This window comes from Rhineura floridana, chromosome 14 (genome assembly GCF_030035675.1).
Source record: "Rhineura floridana isolate rRhiFlo1 chromosome 14, rRhiFlo1.hap2, whole genome shotgun sequence".
Lineage (NCBI taxonomy): Eukaryota > Metazoa > Chordata > Lepidosauria > Squamata > Rhineuridae > Rhineura > Rhineura floridana.
In genome coordinates, this window is record NC_084493.1 from 25,565,937 (window position 1) to 25,578,558 (window position 12,622).

General features: G+C 44.4%; 1 protein-coding gene across 2 annotated transcripts in view; it reads right to left on the reverse strand.

Moving 5' to 3' along the window:
- CCDC33 (coiled-coil domain containing 33) overlaps positions 1–12,622 on the reverse strand; it is a 181,491-nt gene that overhangs the window by 101,240 nt on the left and 67,629 nt on the right. The window lies entirely within an intron of this gene.

Below are 12,622 nucleotides of genomic sequence, written 5' to 3' on the forward strand. Positions count from 1 at the left end.
ACAGGTGCAAGCTAATGTGGAAATGTGAAGAACTGGAGTTCAGGCAGGAAAGACTGAAAAACTAAGAGGAATCAAAATGGGCCGATTCGCTCGTCCCCATCCCTTCGGACTCAACCGATCACTGCGCTCTGCAGGAGAGGGCCTGCTGCTACCATTTTGCCAGGAGGCCCATTCTGAATTATATAGGAACTGGGCCTTTAGTGTGGCAGTACCGACTCTTTGGAACTCCCTCCCATTACAGATCAGTCCTTTTGGCACTTGTTGAAGACCTTCCATTTTCAACAAGGCTTTTAAGTGGAGATTTATTTGTTTATTTTAACCCCAGTCTGTATCCGTATTGACATTGCTTTGATATATGCAGGGCCGGTTCCAGGTTTCTGGGGGCCCTTGGGCATGGTGGACTCTTTGTCCCCTCCCTATGGGGTGACCAACTCACCTCCTCCTGCCACCCACCTTCACTGGTGCAGGGCCCTGCCGCTGCAGGTACCGCTACCACTTCCTCTGTGCTTGCTTGGCCATCCCTTCGTCTTGCAGATCCTGTCTCCACAACACGGGGCACCACAAGAGAGAGAGGCAAAATCCCCCATGTCATGGAAGCTGCTTCTGAGGAGGCAGGGGCTGATGTGCTTCTGGCAGTGGTGGCTGTGGAAGGACATGTGGCAGAGCACCCAGAGCCTTCAGCCACTAAAAGGAAGGGTGAATGAGTGTGGAGGAGGTGGAAATGACAGGTGTGCTGGTGGGCCCTCTCAGAAACAAAGAGGCAGGAGGAGTGACAGGCCTGGTGCTGGTGGGTGGTGGGCCCCTGTGAGCCCTGGGCCCCTGTGAGCCCTGGGCCCCTGTGAGCCCTGGGCCCTTGGCCAGTGCCCGACCTGCTGCCTGCTGGCACCAGGCCTGGATATATGAATGTATTTTAATTGCTTTTATTTGTTTATTTATAATTTGTTCAAGTCATTTCCATACCCCTTAATAATTTGCATGTCTAAGTGGTGTACATAAAAATAAATGGACAGAATTAAAACAATAAACATTAATCATCCATAAAGATGTTGCTGTTGTTAAATAGGATGTTTCTAAGGAAGCAGTTCATAGATAAAATGAAACATTTTTTTTTAAAAAATATAGGTGTGAATTCAACAAATGCCACTAATCTGCAGATGGAACGAAAAAGAAAAAGAAAAAGCAGGCATTGTATTCAGGAGGTGTAGTCAGAGAGAATATGGTGAGGAGATGCCAAGACACCCAGCCAAAAGATGACTTCTCTCCACTCCATGGAAAAGAGTGTCTCTCTTTCCATCATTGTGCACTATCCATTTAATTTATGTCCTCTCCCCCCACTCTTTCTATAGCCCACTGCGCATTTAGCAATCAGTCAGCACCTGTCACTTTAAAGCACCCACATCACATGACAGGGTGTTTAATTTCAGTAATCAGCCAATATCTCCTTTTGTGTATTTTTTTAAGACCACACAAAAAAAATTGTGTTACTTGATTAAAACAGTTTAAAGTGACAGCGAGCAAGGAAAAGAAATGAGGGATCAAGAGCGGCGTTTCTGTTAGAATTAATTAAATCCCTCTGAATGGCTTTGCAAAAAGCTCAGCAGTGTCTCCTGGGCTAGGCAGGCACACGCTTGGCAAATGCAAATGTGGATGTGGATTTTGCATTGGTGTTGGTGGGGGCAACCTGAAAGGGAACACAAAATGCTGCCTTATACTGATCAGGTCATTGATCCACCTAGCTCTGTGTTGTCACATGATTGGCAGTGGCTCTCCAGGGTTTTAGTCAGGGGATGTCCACAACCCTACTTGGAGATGCCGGGGATTGAACCTGGGACCTTTTGCATGCAAAGCAGATGTGCTGCCATTGAGCCATGGCATTCTCCTGTAGTCTTAAGGGGAAAAAATGAAAGGGGGATAGAGGCATCTGGCAGAGCAACCCAAGGGGTTGGTAGCCTGGTGCCTTTGATGTGTCGCCATGGAAAGGGAAGGCACACACAGCAGGAACATGTGTGGACTTATTAATGTTTTTCTCATGTTCAATTCCACCAGCATCCTCCTCCTTAGTAGGTAGTTAAGGACATTTCTTTTGCTATACTGTTGTTATTACTATATTAAGTGCTAGACAAACTGCTGGTGGTAATGTCATTGCTCCCTCTATTCCCCAGGCTCAGTGGTGAGTGCCAATCATTATGTAGCCAAAGTGCCACTATGCATGAAGAAAAGGGAAGCCTCTGTGTACTTGGGGGATCCCAGAAGTATCTAGATGCAGGGAAATTTGGAGGAGAAAAAACCCTAAAAATGGGGCAGTCCTCCCCCCCCAAATGGCTGAAGCACAACTGTACACATGCACAGCACAGGCCTTACTCATCCTAGCCTGTCATCATACCGAGGCTAGAGATAGAAAGATCTGTCTGTTTCAGTTCTTTCAGTTTCTCATTTTTCCAATGTTAAATTCAATTCTCTACATTTCTGCAGCAATCTGCGAATTTTTTTTGAAAAATCCTCATGAAAATTCCCCACCATTTTAGTGCAAATTTCTCCAAGTAGACACATTTTTGTAGGCAGTTTTGACAAAGGTACACATTTTTGCAAGCCATTTCTCATCATTTCATGCCTTTTTGCATGTTATTTCCACTCATGTATTCATTTTTATGCATATTTCCCCCTAATGCATGCATTTTTGTAAACGTTGTTTATTTGGCGAACTGTATCCCAAAATTCTAATAAATGTGAATTTCGAAGGATAGCTGTGTTTCTATTTTCATATTGTTTTGGAAATTGCAAATTTGATAAATTCTGTTTGAAAGGCAAACTGAATCGAAATTCTCACCCATCCCTAGCCAAGGCTAATGTAGCAGGCTTCAAAAAGCCACTGTGCTGGGTCCTGTCTGTGAGAGGTGACAAGAATTAAGGACATAAGAATATAAAAAGAGCCTGCTAGATCAGGCCAGTGGCCCATCTAGTTCAGCAACCTGTTGTCACCTGATGCCCAAGGGAAGCCCACAAGCAGAATTTGTGGACAAGGTGTTGTCAACTGTGAAGCCTACCACCTGTCTCCTTGATCCATGCCCATCATGGCTCGTGATGAGCTGTAAAGAGACATTGGGCGAAGGGATCAAGGCGGTGGTAAATGCATCCTTGAATGAGGGTGTATTGCCATTAGCCCTCAAGGAGGCAATTATAAAGCCCATCTTGAAAAAGCCCGCCTTGGATCCCCAAGATCTAAACAACTTTCGCCCAATTTCAAATTTACCATTCTTGGGCAAGGTCATTGAATGAGTGGTGGCCAATCAGCTGTCAGAGCACTTGGATGAAACGGATTATTTAGATCCATACCAATCGGGTTTCAGGACTGGACATGGAACTGAAACAGCCTTGGTCGCTCTGGTGGATGATATGAGGATGGCACTAGATAGGGGAGAATTCACCTTTCTGGTCCTCCTTGATCTCTCAGCGGCTTTCGATACCGTCGACCACGGTATCTTACTGGATCGTCTGGAGGGATTGGGAATAGGAGGCACAGTATTAAACTGGTTCTGTTCCTTTCTCTCCGATAGACACCAGCAGGTGGCATTGGGAGATGAGGTTTCAGACCCTTGGTCCCTCAACTGCGGTGTGCCACAGGGCTCTATCCTTTCTCCCATGCTATTTAACATTTATGTAAAACCTCTGGGAGCTATCATCAGGAGGTTTGGGCTGCAGTGCCACCAATATGCGGATGACACTCAGCTCTACCTCTCATTTAAGTCCTCACCAGAGTTGGCTGTGGAGACCATGTCCAAGTGCCTGGACTCCGTGAGTGGATGGATGGGAAGAAACAGGCTAAAGCTGAATCCTGATAAAACGGAGGTACTGCTCGTGGGAGACAAAGGAGGGTTGGGAAATATTGACCTGGTGTTTAATGGGGTAAAACTGCTCCTGAAGGACCAGGTCCGCAGCCTCGGGGTGATCCTTGATTCCGGGCTGACCATGGAGGCTCAGGTTTCATCGGTATGCCAGGCAGCTTGGGGTCAATTGCGTCTCATCCGAAGGCTGCAACCCTACCTTCCTGTCCACCAGCTCCCACTCGTAGTACATGCTCTGGTCACCTCTCGTTTAGACTACTGCAATGCGCTCTACGTGGGGTTACCCTTGAAAACAGTCCGGAAATTACAACTGGTACAAAACACGGCGGCTCGTTTACTTACGAATAGCCGCCGTTATGATCATATTACCCCAGTATTATACAATCTTCACTGGCTTCCAGTTATTTTCCGGGCTCAATTCAAGGTGTTGGTATTAACCTTTAAATCCCTATACGGTTTCGGCCCAGTATACCTGAAGGAGCGCCTCCAACGTCATAAAGTGTGCCGCCCTACAAGATCTGCCACTTAGGGCCTTCTCTCAGTTCCGCCGACTAAAGTGGCTAGGTTGGTGAGGACTCGAGAGAGGGCTTTTTCTGTGGCAGCCCCCACGATTTGGAACTCCCTCCCAATGGATCTTCGACATGCCCCTTCCCTAGATATATTTTGCCGGGGCCTGAAAACTTGGCTTTTCCATCAGGCCTTTACGACCTTTGAGACTTCCAAGGTGAACTAGTTCTAGAACTGTAATATGAACAATCTACTAAATACTGTAATTCTTACATTGTACTGTACTGGCTATATTGGTTATTGTATTTTATCATGTTTTATTGTATGCCGCCTAGAGTGGCCATTGGCTAGATAGGCGGCCTATAAATTAAAGTTTATTATTAAGTTTAATAATTTGAGGGCAACAGCACTCTCTCCTCCTGCGATTCACAGCAACTGGCATTCAGAGGCATATTACCTCCAACAGTGTAGGTAGAACATAGCCACCATGGTGAGTAGCCTTATCATCCATGCATTTGTCTAATCCTCTTTTAAAGCTATCCACGTCAGCGGCCATCACTTTCTCTTGTGGGAGCAAATCCCATAGTTATGTGCAGTTATAGTTCTTCTTTTGTAATGTACTTAAGTTTTTATTTGTAAGCAGCTTCAGATACTTTTTATAGGAAAGTAGGGTAAAAGTCATAGCCTGTACTGAAAGCGGGCAACTTTTGAACTTCTCCCTGTCACAACCATTTTAGCAGCAGTTTTGATCTGCAGCAGAGCAAGTGATAATGTAATTTGTTGGTACAGACTGTACAGCCCACCACTGAATCTACAATCAGTCACCCCATCTGCAGTAAAGACGTAGGCAAGTATCGGCAATGGTTGGGCCTCAAACTGTCCCCTTGGAAGCAAACAGACAGGTTTCATGGTGGCCAGTTGGTCAGGAAAAAAATTAACGGAGCCTTTAACCACAATTTGATTTGTAGATATCAGCAGGTATTGCTCCAGCTGGTCCAAAGAACCACAGCCTGATTGTTAGCTGGGGCTGGTTACAGGGATCACACAACTCCCTTGTTACAACAGCTCCATTGGCTACCAGTCTGTTTCTATGCACAATTCAAAGTGCTGGTGATGACCTCGAAAGCCCTTTCTGACTTTGATCCGGGCTGTCTGAAGGACTGTATCTTCCCATTTGAACCTGTTCAAACTCTGAGATCATCGGAGGAGGCCCTTCTTTTGGTCTCTCCACCCTCACAGGCACATCTCCACCCTCACAGGCACATCAGGTGGGAACACTGGAAAGAGCCTTCTCAGTGGCTGCCCCCAGACTCTGGAATTCCCTTCCTAGGAAGGTTAGACTGGCTCCCTCCCTGCTGTCCTTCCACCAGCAACTGAAGTCTTTTCTGTTCCAACAGGCTTTTGGGAACTGACCTCAAGGGTTATGAAACAGGGTGCTGTTTTTACTGATTTGTATTATGTGGTTGTTTTAATCGCTGTGCTTTCATTGGTCTTGATTTTATAGTTAGTTTAATTACATTTTAATAAACTTCTGTATGCTTTATCTATATGGTTTTAATTGTATTTGTTTTAATTTTTGTAGGTCACCTTGAGTCCCAGTTCTGGGGAAAAGATGGGACATAAATACTAATGCTAATGCTAAAATGCTAATGCTAATATTAATAATAATGCTTTTCACAGCACAGGGATACACATTATATCACTTGCAGTTGTCCTTGGATCAAAATGGAAAATGGAAATGGACTGCCTTCAAGTCGATTCCGACTTATGGCGACCCTATGAATAGGGTTTTCATGGTAAGCGGTATACAGAGGGGCTTTACCATTGCCTTCCTCTGAGACTAAGAAGCAGTGACTGGCCCAAGGTCACCCAGTGAGCTTCATGGCTGTGTGAGGATTCGAAACCTGGTCTCCCAGGAAGTAGTCCAACACTCTAACCACTACACCACACTGGCTCTCACTGGTCCTTGGATCTAGCAGCTGCTAATAGGAGCAGATATTATGTAAATGTTGGAAACACTAATCATATCGCCAAAAGCTATGGGGCTCTTTCAAGATCACTCCAGAGATGTGCGCTAATGACTGTCTGAAATTCTGCACCCTACTTGCAGTCAGAAAAAAGGGTGGTGGTGGGGAAGATCAGTTCACTGAATTTTTCCAGCGGGAGAAGAAAGTCTCATGGTTGGGGTTCACCACCACAGGTGCCAGGAGCACAGCTTCTTTCTCTCCAACCCCTTTAGGTATTTTGGAATCCCATGTCAAGTGATGGCAGCAACAATTGTGTTGGCAGTCTGACTAACATCTACAGCCTCCATAATACCCTAGATCTAGTGCCATTCTGGGGTATTGCAAAGTGGGGAAATCACACACACACACACACATACACACACACACACACACATGCACGCACACACAGAGGTGGACAATCTTTGGAGAAAATTCTGAAAAGTTGGCTTCTTTTTCTGAGGGATGTGTGAGGACAAAAAGGAACATGTCAGAATTGTCTTTTGAAGATTTTTTCTGGATTGACACAACACTGCATTAAAGGCTCATTGGGACTGGTCGGCGGAAGGCAGGGAGCCCAGACAGCAGGTGGAGCCAGAGCCAATGACAGGCAGAGCCAACCCATACTAGTTTTATCTCCATCCTCCTTCCTGCTGAGTTCTACAAGGGCAACATTCAGATTGAGGAAGAGGAAGGTGACAGGCAGTGCTGCCAGCACTTCGACTGGCTATAAGGAAGAAGACAGGCAGGTGGGGGCAGGCTGAGGACAGACTAAGGTAGGTGGGGCAGTGCCCTGCTCACCCTAGTGGACCAGCCTGCACTGCTTAAGCGGTACAAAATGCAGGCTAGATGTGCAACCAGGATTTCCGTTTCAGTTTCAGAAAAGCAGAGTTTACAGGATCAGAAATGGTACATCTCAAAATCAAGGAGCTTACAAGAGATCTACAAATGCCTGGACCTGCTTCTGGGTTTCAGCACTTTCCTTGTACACCCATCAGCCTGATTTCTGGTACATTTTTAACCTTTTCGTAGCCAACACGGTCTTTACACTGATCGCCTGCTGTCTTGCTCAGAAAAAAGAAAATCTTACAGATTCTGAAAGGGTAACGTTTTAAAAGGTCCAGTTCATCGCAAAGCTGCTATTGCTTGAAACTGCGATGCAGCTTCCAGCCCCCCTCCCTTTCTTTTGTGCCTCGAGCAAATTCATTCCTTTTTCTTGTTGCTAAGGCCGATTTGCTGAAACAAGCCTTAAAGACAGAATTGAGAAGCTGAGCTTGTCATCTGATATTTTCCGTCCCCTCCCTCACTTGTACATACATTAGTTGGGGGGAGGGGAGGAAGAGGAGGAGGACTAGGGATAGGGGGATGGAAAAACAACAACAGTTCCTAGATCAAAACAATAATCAGCTAAACGAATTCCGCAGCATTTTCCCGCATGACTGGGAGTGATAATTTAGTGAGACAGCCAGCTGGAAGGAAAAGGATTAATTCTGCACTTACCGACACCCCTGTGAATAATTCATCATACACAGGGCCCTCCTCTGACCCCCTGGGTCATTACTCCAAAGTAGCTTGCCAGTCAGCCCTCCCCAGCTGTAGGGGCTCTCCAGGGAGAAAGAGCAATGAAATTAACCTGCCAGCTTTAAGTTTTGTCCCAAATTAACTTTGCAGGTGGGGCGAAAAAATGGCAAAACATTTGCTGTTTTCTGCAACCAAAGTCCCAGTTCTAGAATGCTGTAATCCCGTTATTTTTTCTGTGTAGAAATATAGTCTTACTATACTTCTGATACTAGCCAATGAAAGATTCTCTGCTCTGTACATTCTGAAGCTATTATCATTTATTTATTTAAGAAATTTATTTTGTAGCCCCATTTTCACCATATCTCTCCAGGCAGTTCACAGAAAAAAAAATATATACAAATGATTGCATCCAATCTTAGCCTTATTTAGAGGAGACACATCGACATTAATGTGACTATGTTAGTCTTGCCCATTCATTTCAATGGGTCTTCTCTGGGCAGGACTTACACTAATTTAAAACATCAGAGAGTAAACATTAGAACCACATTCACTGTGCAAAGGCCTCATGAAATAAAACTATTAACCAGTTGTTGCTTTTGTTGTTTTTATACACCACTGGGGATGAAAGAATCTGTCAATTTCAGTTCTCTCTGTTTCTCATTTTTCCAGCCTTAAATTCAGTTTTCCACATCTCTGCAGCACTTTAGTGCAAATTTCTCATAATGAACACATTTTTGTCTAATGTACACATTTTTGCAAGCAATTTCTCCTAAAAAAGCATTTTTCATGTTATTTCCACTAATTTATACATTTTTGTGCACACTTTCCCTGAATATACCAATTTTTGTACACCTTTTTGTTGGAGAACTACATCACAAAATTTTGAGAAGTGTGAATTTCAAAGGATAGCTGTGTTTCATTTCGCATATTGGCTTGGAAAGTGCAAATAGATTTTCAAATTAGGTAGGTTCTCTTTCATCCCTAGTGATGGATTGGTGAGGAGAAGATGTGAAAGATTCTCTGGCACTGTTTGACTAAGGAATGGTTTTGTCTCTGATTAAAGTCAGTCTCACTGCATTTTGCTCTCTAACCCCATCCTCCAAGGTTCCTGTTTGAAAAAAACAACAGATGTGAAAGGAACCACTCTTTGGAGTCCATAGAGAAAAGAAAACTAGATATGGAATGAAGAAACAACCACCACTATTTAATTAACTAAACCATTATTTAGTAATTATTATTTCCCTCTATTTCCAGTGTTTAAACTGTCACTGGTCACATTCATACCATACATTTATTCTACTATTATTCCACTTCAAACAGTCATGGTTTCCCCCAAAGAATCCTGGGAAGTGTAGTTTGTGAAAGGTGCTGAGCTACAATTTCAAGAGTTCCTAATGAGAGATTGACTGTTAAGCCACTTTGAGAATTTTAGCTCTGCCAGGAAAATAGGGGTCTCCTAATAACTCTCAGCACCCTTTACAAACTACATTTCCCAGGATTCTTTTGGGGAAGCCATGACTGTTTAAAGTGGAATAATAGTGGAATAAATATCTGGTGTGAATGTGGCCACTGATGTTGCTTATAAAGCCAAAATGGCATGCTCACCTAACTGCAGAACTGGACCCAAATGGTTTGATTGAACTGTGCTGGTCCTAAAAGATGCTGTTTCAACGGACCTAAAAATGGCCACTGAATTGCAAATGGCTGTTTTGGGGTCAAGTTTTTAGGGATTAGGAAATCAAGCAAAAATATTTTGGGGTGCCGCTTACCTCGTTTTCTTTTTCTTTTTAATGTCCCTGCATGTATACTTCCATTTGCTTTCTTTCTTTCTATCTCTCACCCTTACTAGGGGCAGAGGAGAAATTCAATTCAATTCACTTTTAATCTACCTAAGTCACACTTCCTAAAATACATGTTCTGAAATACAGCCATCCTTCAAAATTTGCACTTCTCTGAATTTTACAATGTAGTTCTCCAACCTAGTAACGTGTACAAAAATACTTATATTAGGCAAAGTGTACATATGTATGCATATTTTCATGAAAATAACATACAAAATGCATTATATTAGGGGAAATAGCTTGCAAAAATGTGTATATTGGACAAAATTGCCTACAATAATTTGTATATCGGGAGAACTTCGCATCAAAATGCAGACACATTTTCTTGAGGACTCAAAAAAAAAGTATTTGCAAACTGATGTGGGGATGTGCAGAACTGATGTGAAGATTAGAAAAACAGCAAATGGAGAGAAACCGCTGTTCATAGATTCGCCCATCACTTCTCCTCCTCATCCCTCTTCTTGCTGCCAGTTGCCATCTTTCCCCCCAGAAGGTCATAGTAGTGGTGGAAAAAGAGAAAGCATGCACGTATGTGCACAGATGCCTGGATATTAAAAAAAAGGGGAAAGGAAAAGACATGCACATGTCAAACATTTCGGTGATTCCCCCTCCACCCTGAAAAATAGCTGAAATAGCTCTCCCTGTGGAAAAGCAGGAAGGGCCATTTGTGTCCGCGTCAGGGTAATTCAGAACTCTAACACTGGGAGAGAAACTCTGATTTCAGAATTTCAGAAGCCTCCTTGTTAGCCAGAGCCCCACATAGTTCATGTTCTGGAGTCTTGCAAAGCTTAAAAGACTGCAATGACTGTAGAGGAGACTCAGGGCCTTATTTCCGAGGCTTAAAGGAAGGCAGCAACCCCAGAAGAGTCACGGCCCTGAGCACCGGTTAGCAGCACAACTGGGGAACGGTAGGTCCACTTTGCACACATGACCTGATCCCATGTTTGTCCCTGCTATTTGTGGGTCAGTTGTTGGCAAGCAGGCAGAGGAGAGAATATCTTGGTATTAGAGTTACCAGGTCTCCGGTTTTTGGCTGGAGTCTCTGGTTTTTGGGGGGCCCTCCGGCTAGCACCCCTTACTCTGCAGACTCTCCGCTTCAATTTAAAAAAAAATTAAGTTTCTAGGTGGTCTGGTTCCCAAGATATACACCAAAACATCAGCCCCCCCACGACTGTTTAATCTATTTAACTGATACGACGCTGAAGTTGGTTTCTTGTTCCCAGTTCCTTATTTGCTTGAAAGTTCAAAACGCTAAAAAAGAAGAAGAGTTGACAACTACAGCAACTTCAAACCAAACTTAACATGTCTCTGAATCCCAAAACATACAGGAAAAAATAAGTAACTGGGGGTGCCCACCCCAAAATCTGCTGTGGGCCAAGACAAATCATATACCCCAGGAAAGGGGAGGGTGTCCTCTATGAGATGCCACTGCGTCCCGCCTGGCCCAGAGCTTCTGCTGGGCGCAGGGCACGGAAGAGAGCATCTATGCAAAATCAAAGCAGACCAAAACATACAGGAAAAAATAAATAACTGGGGGTGCCCACCCCAAAATCTGCTCTGGGACAGGACAAATCATATACCCCAGGAAAGGGGAGGGTGTCCTCTACGAGATGCCACTGTGTCCCGCCTGTCCCAGAGCTTCTGCTGGGCGCAGGGCACATGGGAGGGCATCTATCCAAAACCAAAGCAGACAAAAACTTACAGGAAAAAATAAGTAACTGGGGGTACACGCCCCAAAATCTGCTCTGGGCCAGGACATATCATACACCCAATGAAAGGGGAGGGTGTCCTCTATGAGATGCCACTGCATCCTGCCTGGTCCAGAGCTTCTGCTGGGCACAGGGGAAGGATGAGGGCATCTATGCAGACAGAAAGAGTAGAGAATCTTCTTACTCTTACTCATTTCTCAGACCTCTTTCTGAAGTGAAGGGTCAAATCTGCAAAGAAGTTTGGAGCAGCCACATTAAAAGATGAGGGCAGGGCATTCCAGGCAGGGGGTTGCCAACCCTGCTTGGATATGGATGTCTTTGCAGAGGATCCCTAGTCAAGCTTTACCAACAGCACAATCCAAAGTATATCTACTCAGAAGTAAGTCCTGTTGAGTTCTATTGGGCTTAGTCCCTTAGTACGTGTGTTTAGAATTGCATCCTTCAGGGGCATCCATCTTTACTCCTGAATGCTCCCATCTAACATCTCCACAACACTAGGCTCCTTTCTTCCTACAGTGACCTTCTGGTGACTGGCCTGGCCTGAAGGCACTTAAACCCTTCTTGCCCAAAGCAAGTAGGCTAGATTAAATGTTCCCTACCCAGGATCCATTTGGAGGTAAAATGTCTAGCTTAATTTCCAGTCAGATTTTTTTTAATTGTACGCTCCAAGCAACTGTGATTGATGCTTAATGTATCATGCTTAATGACATCACTTGGGCCCACCCCATGACGTCACTTGGGCCCGCCCCTAAAATCTCAGGTTTTGGGATGCTTCTGACCTGGCAACCGTACTTGGTATTCTAATCACCCTCTACATGTTTTGCTGCTGCTGCAGAGTAAACCAACAGGAGCTTTCTTTCCATCCTTTATAACCTAATTTGGACTGACAGGCTGAAGTTGGTTCTTGGCAAAGCTGAGCCTTTTGGCCTCTATTATTTTGCCTTTTGGCCTCTATTATTTTAACACAGCCTCTTTCACAAGAGCTTGGGGGAGGAGAGAGTGCAGAGCGCTTTTACCAGAGAGGCCACATTCACATTGTACATTTATTCCACTATTATTCCACTTTAAACAGTCATGGTTTCCCCCAAAGAATCCTGGGAAGTGTAGTGATTCAACAGAGCAGCATGAGCGCAAGGAACATGGCGATTCAGAGGGATCGCAAGCTTGAGTTCGAAACAGCAGCAAGGCTAGAGTTAGAG